Source organism: Acanthochromis polyacanthus, chromosome 5 (genome assembly GCF_021347895.1).
Source record: "Acanthochromis polyacanthus isolate Apoly-LR-REF ecotype Palm Island chromosome 5, KAUST_Apoly_ChrSc, whole genome shotgun sequence".
Classification (NCBI taxonomy): domain Eukaryota; kingdom Metazoa; phylum Chordata; class Actinopteri; family Pomacentridae; genus Acanthochromis; species Acanthochromis polyacanthus.
Genome location: NC_067117.1, coordinates 41,063,375 through 41,070,498, shown reverse-complemented (window position 1 = coordinate 41,070,498; position 7,124 = coordinate 41,063,375).

The following is a 7,124-nucleotide window of genomic DNA, read 5'->3' as shown; positions in this document are numbered from 1 at the left end:
TTGATAGCAAGATTTTAAAAAGATTAAAGACATGATTTATCATTTTATTTGAAGCATCTCAAAGATGAACTGGGGTGCTTTAGCCCTCATGTTGTCCTCAGATCAAAAACGACCCAGCCTTTATGTTTAATAGCATAGAAACCCCCTAAATGACCTTTTCTCAACTTGACATTCGATGACTTTTCCTAAAGTGACCCCAACATTACAAAAAGTGAAACATTGTCTCTATCATTGTATTATTTTATTTAATTCTAATTATTGTCATCAGTTATGCGCCTTATGGGTGGGGGCAACGATTCAATAGATGTGAGAAGACTGGAAATGAAAAAATACATTTAAGGATACTTTCTGCACGTTTCTGGTACTTTCTTAGGATATACAAGTACTATCTCTTGCTAAAAATAGTGTTTACACTTATATAGTACCTTTAGCAGCAAAAATAGAGATTATAAACCTCTACTTTAGCAAAGAAAACAGTTACAATACGTGAAATTAAAAATGAATTGTGTCCACTGATTAAATGCAATGTTTCTGCCTTCTGAAGATGCAACCAAGACATTCACAAAGTGTGTGATGCATGTCAGGTTGTTTCTTTGTGTAAAATAGATTTTGGGTTAAAAACTCATTTAAACTGCTTTAGGGACTTTGAATGTTGGAACTATGACAGGAAAAGGTAGAGAGCTGGTTGACATGATGCAGAGGAGGAAGGTGGACATACTGTGTGTCCAGGAGACCAGGTGGAAAGGTAGTAAAGCTAGAAGTACCTGGCATAATGCATCTCTCCTTTCGGGGTTAATGTTTAGTTGTGCAATGTCCCATGGATCAAATAAATAAAAAGAAAGAAGTTTAGGAGCAGGGTTCAAGTTGTTCTATCATGGTGTAGATAGGAAGAGAAATGGAGTAGGAGTTATCTTGAAGGAGGAGTTTGTTACGAACGTCCTGGAGGTAAAAAGCGTGTCAGATCAAGTGATGAGCCTGAAGCCAGAAATCGAAGGTGTGATGTTCACTGTTGTTAGTGGGTATGCTCCACAGATAGGATGTGAGCTGGAGAAGGAGAAATTCTGGTTGGACCTTGATGAAGTGATGCAGAGCATTCCTAGAAGTGACAGAGTTGTCATTGGTGCAGACTTCAATGGACATGTTGGTGCAGGAAACAGAGATGATGAGGAGGTCATGGGCAGGTTTGGTATCCAGGAGAGGAACGCAGAAGGACAGATGGTGGTTGACTTTGCAAAAAGGATGGAAATGGCTGTAGTGAATACTTTCTTCCAGAAGAGGCAGGAACATAGGGTGACCTATAAGAGTGGAGATAGGAGCACACAGGGAGACTACATCTTGTGTAGACGGTGTAATCTGAAGGAGATCAGTGACTGCAAAGTAGTGGTAGGTGAGAGTGTAGCCAGACAGCATGGGATGGTGGTGTGTAGGATGACCCTGGTGGTGAAGAAGATGAAGCGGGCAAAGGCAGAGCAGAGGACCAAATGGTGGAAGCTGAAAAAGGAAGAGTGTTGTTTGACTTTCAGGAAAGAGTTGAGACAGGCTTTGGATGGTCAGGAGGTGCTTCCAGATGACTGGACAACTACAGCAAATGTGATCAGGGAGACAGGTCGGAGAGTACTTGGTGTGTCATCTGGTAGGAAAGGAGATAAGGAGCATTGGTGATGGAATGAGGAGGTGCAGGAGTGGATCCAGAGAAAGAGGTTAGCTAAGAAGAAGTGGGACACTGAGAGGACTGAAGAGAGTAGACAGGAGTACAGGGAGATGCAGTGTAAGGTGAAAGTAGAGGTGGCAAAGGCCAAACAAGGGGCTTACGATGACTTGTATGCAAGGTTGGACAGTAAGGAGGGAGAGACTGATCTGTACAGGTTGGCAAGGCAGAGAGACAGAGATGGGAAGGACGTGCAGCAGGTTAGGATGATAAAGGATAAGGATGGAAGTGTGTTGACAGGTGCAAATAGTGTGATGGGAAGATGGAAAGAGTACTTTGAAGAGTTGATGAATGAGGAAAATGAGAGAGAACAAAGAGTAGAAGAGGTGACTGTTGTGGACCAGGACGTAGCAAAGATTAGTAAGGATGAAGTGAGGAGGGCATTGAAGAGGATGAAGAGTGGAAAGGCACTTGGTCCTGATGATATACCTGTGGAGGTATGGAAGTGTCTCGGAGAGGTAGCAGGAGAGTTTCTGACTGGGTTGTTTAACAGGATCTTAAATAGTGAGAAGATGCCCGAGGAATGGAGGAGAAGTGTGCTGGTGCCCATCTTTAAGAACAAGGGAGATGTGCAGAGTTGTGGCAACTACAGAGGAATAAAACTGATGAGTCACACGATGAAGCTATGGGAAAGAGTAGTTAAAGCTAGACTAAGGGCAGAGGTGAACATCTGTGAGCAGCAGTATGGTTTCATGCCAAGAAAGAGTACAACAGATGCAATATTTGCTTTGAGGATGTTGATAGAGAAGTACAGAGAAGGTCAGAAGGAGCTGCATTGTGTCTTTGTAGATCTGGAGAAAGCTTCTGACAGGGTGCCCAGAGAGGAACTGTGGTTTTGTATGAGGAAGTCTGGAGTGGCAGAGAAGTATGTTAGAGTGGTGCAGGACATGTATGAGGACTGTAAGACAGTGGTGAGGTGTGCTGTAGGAGTGACAGAGGAGTTCAAGGTGGAGGTGGGACTACATCAGGGATCAGCTCTGAGCCCCTTCTTGTTTACTATGGTGATGGACAGGATGACAGACGAGGTTAGACAGGAGTCTCCATGGACTATGATGTTTGCAGATGACATTGTGATCTGTAGTGAGAGCAGGGAACAGGTGGAGGAGAAGCTCGAGGCGTGGAGGTTTGCCCTGGAAAGGAGAGGAATGAAGGTTAGCCGCAGCAAGACGGAGTATCTGTGTGTGAATGAGAGGGACCCAAGTGGAAGAGTGAGGTTACAGGGAGAAGAGATCAAGAAGGTGGAGGATTTTAAGTACTTAGGGTCAACAGTCCAGAGCAATGGAGAGTGTGGAAAAGAGGTGAAGAAGCGTGTACAGGCAGGCTGAACGGCTGGAGAAAAGTGTCAGGTGTGATGTATGATAGAAGAGTTTCAGGTAAAATGAAAGGAAAGGTTTACAAAACTGTGGTGAGACCAGCCATGTTGTTTGGTCTGGAGACAGTGTCCCTGAGGAAAAGACAGGAGGCAGAGCTGGAGGTAGCAGAACTGAAGATGCTGAGGTTCTCTTTGGGAGTGACCAGGATGGATAGGATCAGGAATGAGTACATCAGAGGGACAGCACATGTTAGAGGCTTTGGAGATAAAGTCAGAGAGGCCAGACTGAGATGGTTCAGACATGTCCAGAGGAGAGAGTGAATATATTGGTAGAAGGATGCAGAGTTTCCCACTGCCAGGCAGGAGGCCTAGAGGAAGACCAAAGAGGAGGTTTATGGATGTGGTTAAAGAGGACATGAAGGTAGTTGGTGTGAGAGAAGAGGATGCAGCAGACAGGGTTAGATGGAGGTAATTGATTCGCTGTGGTGACCCCTGAAGGAAAAAGCCGAAAGGAAAAGAAGAAGAAGAAGAAGCAGCAAGTGAATGCATCTCCCTGTCAAGTGACTCTGTCTGAGGGAAGTAAAAGGAGCGAGGAATGCTTTCAGGGAGGGAGTAAAAGAATCTCAATACATTAAAACAGGAATTTACTGCAGTCGCATCTTCAGAAAGGCTTAAGCTTTTCAGAGATTTCAAAAGCAGAGCGTAAATAAAGGAGGATTTCCCACCATTAGTGATGATCATGTTTATACCGTATTATCTACTTCGTTCTAACTCTATCATCTAAGTTATTCAAAGTCTGATAGCAGCAGCTATGAAATTTAATGAGGTCACTCATTGATTTAACTACACAGAAACGTGATTGAAAGGAAGCTCATAAAGCACGTTCATCTGCCTCCTTTAGCAGCATGTCAGAAAAGAAACATATTTTTAATGAGGGTGAAGTTGTAGGATAATGCAGTTTTCAGTTTCAGAGCATCTGGCCTCGTTACCAGCCAATCAGTGACTGGGTTTAGAGCTGTAGGCGAAGTGAACGTGTGTTTGACAGCTACAGAGGGGAATTTGCCGGAGTTCAACCTGCAGCCTGTGGTTTCTGACAGGCTTTTAAATCCCGGAGTAAACACACTACAGCTCCTTTACCCCACGGAAACATTAACCCTCATCAATCACACCTCACTACACACTGTACAGTAGTGTAAACCTGTCACAGATCCTGATGAAACATAACACAAATACCTCTCTCATTATAAAATCATCTTTGTGTTCCTTTGCTCTATCCATCACAATTAATGCTGGGAAAAATAATTAAACACATTTTTTATGTACTGTGGACTGCCTTCAGGAAATAGTCAGAGCCTTTCACGCGACACGTAGAACTTGCTAAGCTTCTCCCGCTCTCTCTGCTTTTATATATTCAGTCTGATAACCTTATTGCTAGTTATCAAAATGGAATAATTAAAATGTTACCTGTGCTTCACGTTTTTCCAAAAGCAAAAGACACTTCAGATTAAAATTAGTTAATTGTATTTACTGCATTTTTATATAATGTTTAATGATAATAAAAGTTTTCATAGTATATTTTCTTCTCACTTTTAGTGCATGAAACCTTTGCACATGGACCTTATGTCCCTAAAGGACTTTGAGAAAATCATCACTGTCCATTATAAACAGTGCTGTCTCCAAAATGAATGATTTCAAATGTTTCATAAAACCTGATGGTTTAAGTGTTCCTTAATAGGTTCAGAAAATGTTCCTACCTCTTTAGCCAATAAAACTATTTAGAAGTCATTATTTATATACTGAGTGTCACAGGGCTGTTTTTCTTTGCTCACAAAGCTGGAGGGAACTGCTTTTCACAGGAAAAATAGGCTGGTGTGATTGAGACTCAGTATATCTGGATTTACACTCAGTATATTTAAGGATACGCTGTGTAAGAACACATCTACAGGTGCTTCAGTCTTTGATGCTTCTTGATATATTTACATTTGGACTTACTTTTTAACCACAACTGGCAAGGACATGCTGCTGCCAAATGAATATAGGAAAAAAGTTCAAAATTCATGAAAAAAGTCTAAGAAATCAACAAAATGAAGTACAAACAGACAAAATAAATCCACTCAAACAAAGAGCTGGTTGTTCCTTTACAGTCCGTAAGGAGACCTCAGCGTTTACTCCATCAGCCTTGTTCTTCTCACCAGCAGGTTGTAAATGACCAATAAATCACAGCCAGTCTTTCTAAACACCAATAGGCCCAGCATGTGTGTGTGTTTGATTTGGTCTAAAGACCCCAAGTCATATAAAATCTCTATCTTATCTGTGTTTTCTTTCCAGATGAGCTGGCAGTCCCACCAGATACACTCACAAACCATAAACATACACTCAGCCATTGTTCCATGTTTCACTTGGAGCAGATGATGTACGTTATCGGCTCCCAACCCACAGCATCGGCCAAAATCCATTAGTGCTGTGCGAAATAAGGAGGTGTTCCTCCCAGTCCACACAGCCAAGATACCCAGAGAGCATTGTCAGGAAAAACGATCTGTGTTATTAGTTGTGAAAGATGGCTTTAAATTGTGGGTTTCAACACAATCAGAGTGATCTGATGGTGTATTTGGAGGTCAGTGTGAGGACTTTCTGGTGCTCAGATACTACAGGATGCTCCTTCAGTCACTTAGCCCTGCTAGCATGCTTTTCTTATTTTCACACTATAGTAATTATTTATTATAGTAATTATTTAATTGCTTTATTATTGTAGTATTATTAGTAATATACCTGAATTACCATATTATTGTAGTATTGTTATTATATTATTTAATTACTGTAGTTATATAGTTAATTACTGCTTTAATTTTTTATAACACACACATCAGAGGGCCGCAGCTCATTTGCATAAATTAGACTCAACTTCTACTTTATGCAAATTCGATGCAGCATGCAGAGGTCTGATAGCCCAGCCGCGCTAGACAACCCACGGCAGCGAATTTAATTCACTGCCAGGGTGGGTCTAGTTACCCTCGGTAAGCCTCGAGGTTGGATGCTCCTAAAACTGGCCGACGAATCACCATGAAGTGTAGAGTCAGAAGGCAGGCGTAACTAAGTGACGACAGAGGCGGGTCGATTCTGACAGAAACAACCGGAAACAACCACAGAAACAAGGATAGACAAGAAGATTAGCCTAGCCGCACTAGACAACCCACGGCAACGAATTTAATTCTCTGCCAGGGTCGTCTGGCAGACATTAACATGTCTGTAATATACTTGAGCTTCACCCATTGACTGTATAAATAAGGCTTCACCGAACTCCCGCATCCTCGGATTTCCGGTGCTCTAGGAACTACGTCAGTCCATTCGTTGTGCTGATTGGTTGTATACCTACCCAGTTGCTGCAGAATGATTTGAAAGACAACCTTTTAGCCCGCCTCCCTCCCTGTCGAGAGTTCCTAGACCCTTGCGTCTTCAGACCTGGGTCTAGCGCGGCTAGGCTAGAGGTCTGACGCATCGCAAAACTTTTGTCAGCCATCTAGACTAGCCGTCGCTGAACTAAACAAGGACAGATTCAGCTACTGCACAGATTACTTCATGCCTCAAATGCTTTCAGAACTACTGAACCGTTTTCAAAATAAAAGAGAACGTTTCCAACTGAGCCGCCATGCTGGTCTTGCTTGACATAAAGGAGCAGACAGCACCCGAGTCGATGCGTTTGTCCAGTCAGGAGCAGGATAGCTGGAGAAGAAGGTCGGCAGCTACTGGCCTCAAGTACACGCTCTCCAAGGGGGCAGTTTTCAGAATCAGCGCATTTACATGTGGGAAAAACATATCTACTCAACACGTGGCATTCTATTTCATGCAAATTTGATGCAAATTTGGCGTGCGGAGGTCTGACGCATCGCGAAACTTTGGTCAAACGTCTAAACTAGCTGTTGGTGAACTCCAACCAGGACAGATTCAGCTGCTGCACAGCTTATTGCACAGCTTATTTCTTGTCTCAGATGCTTTCAGAAATACTTTTAACTGACCTTTTTTCAAAATAAAAGAGAAAGTTTGCGGTGTCATGTGACCACCTAGTGGCCCACTAGTGACCTCCCACCAAGCAGGCGATTTTCAGAA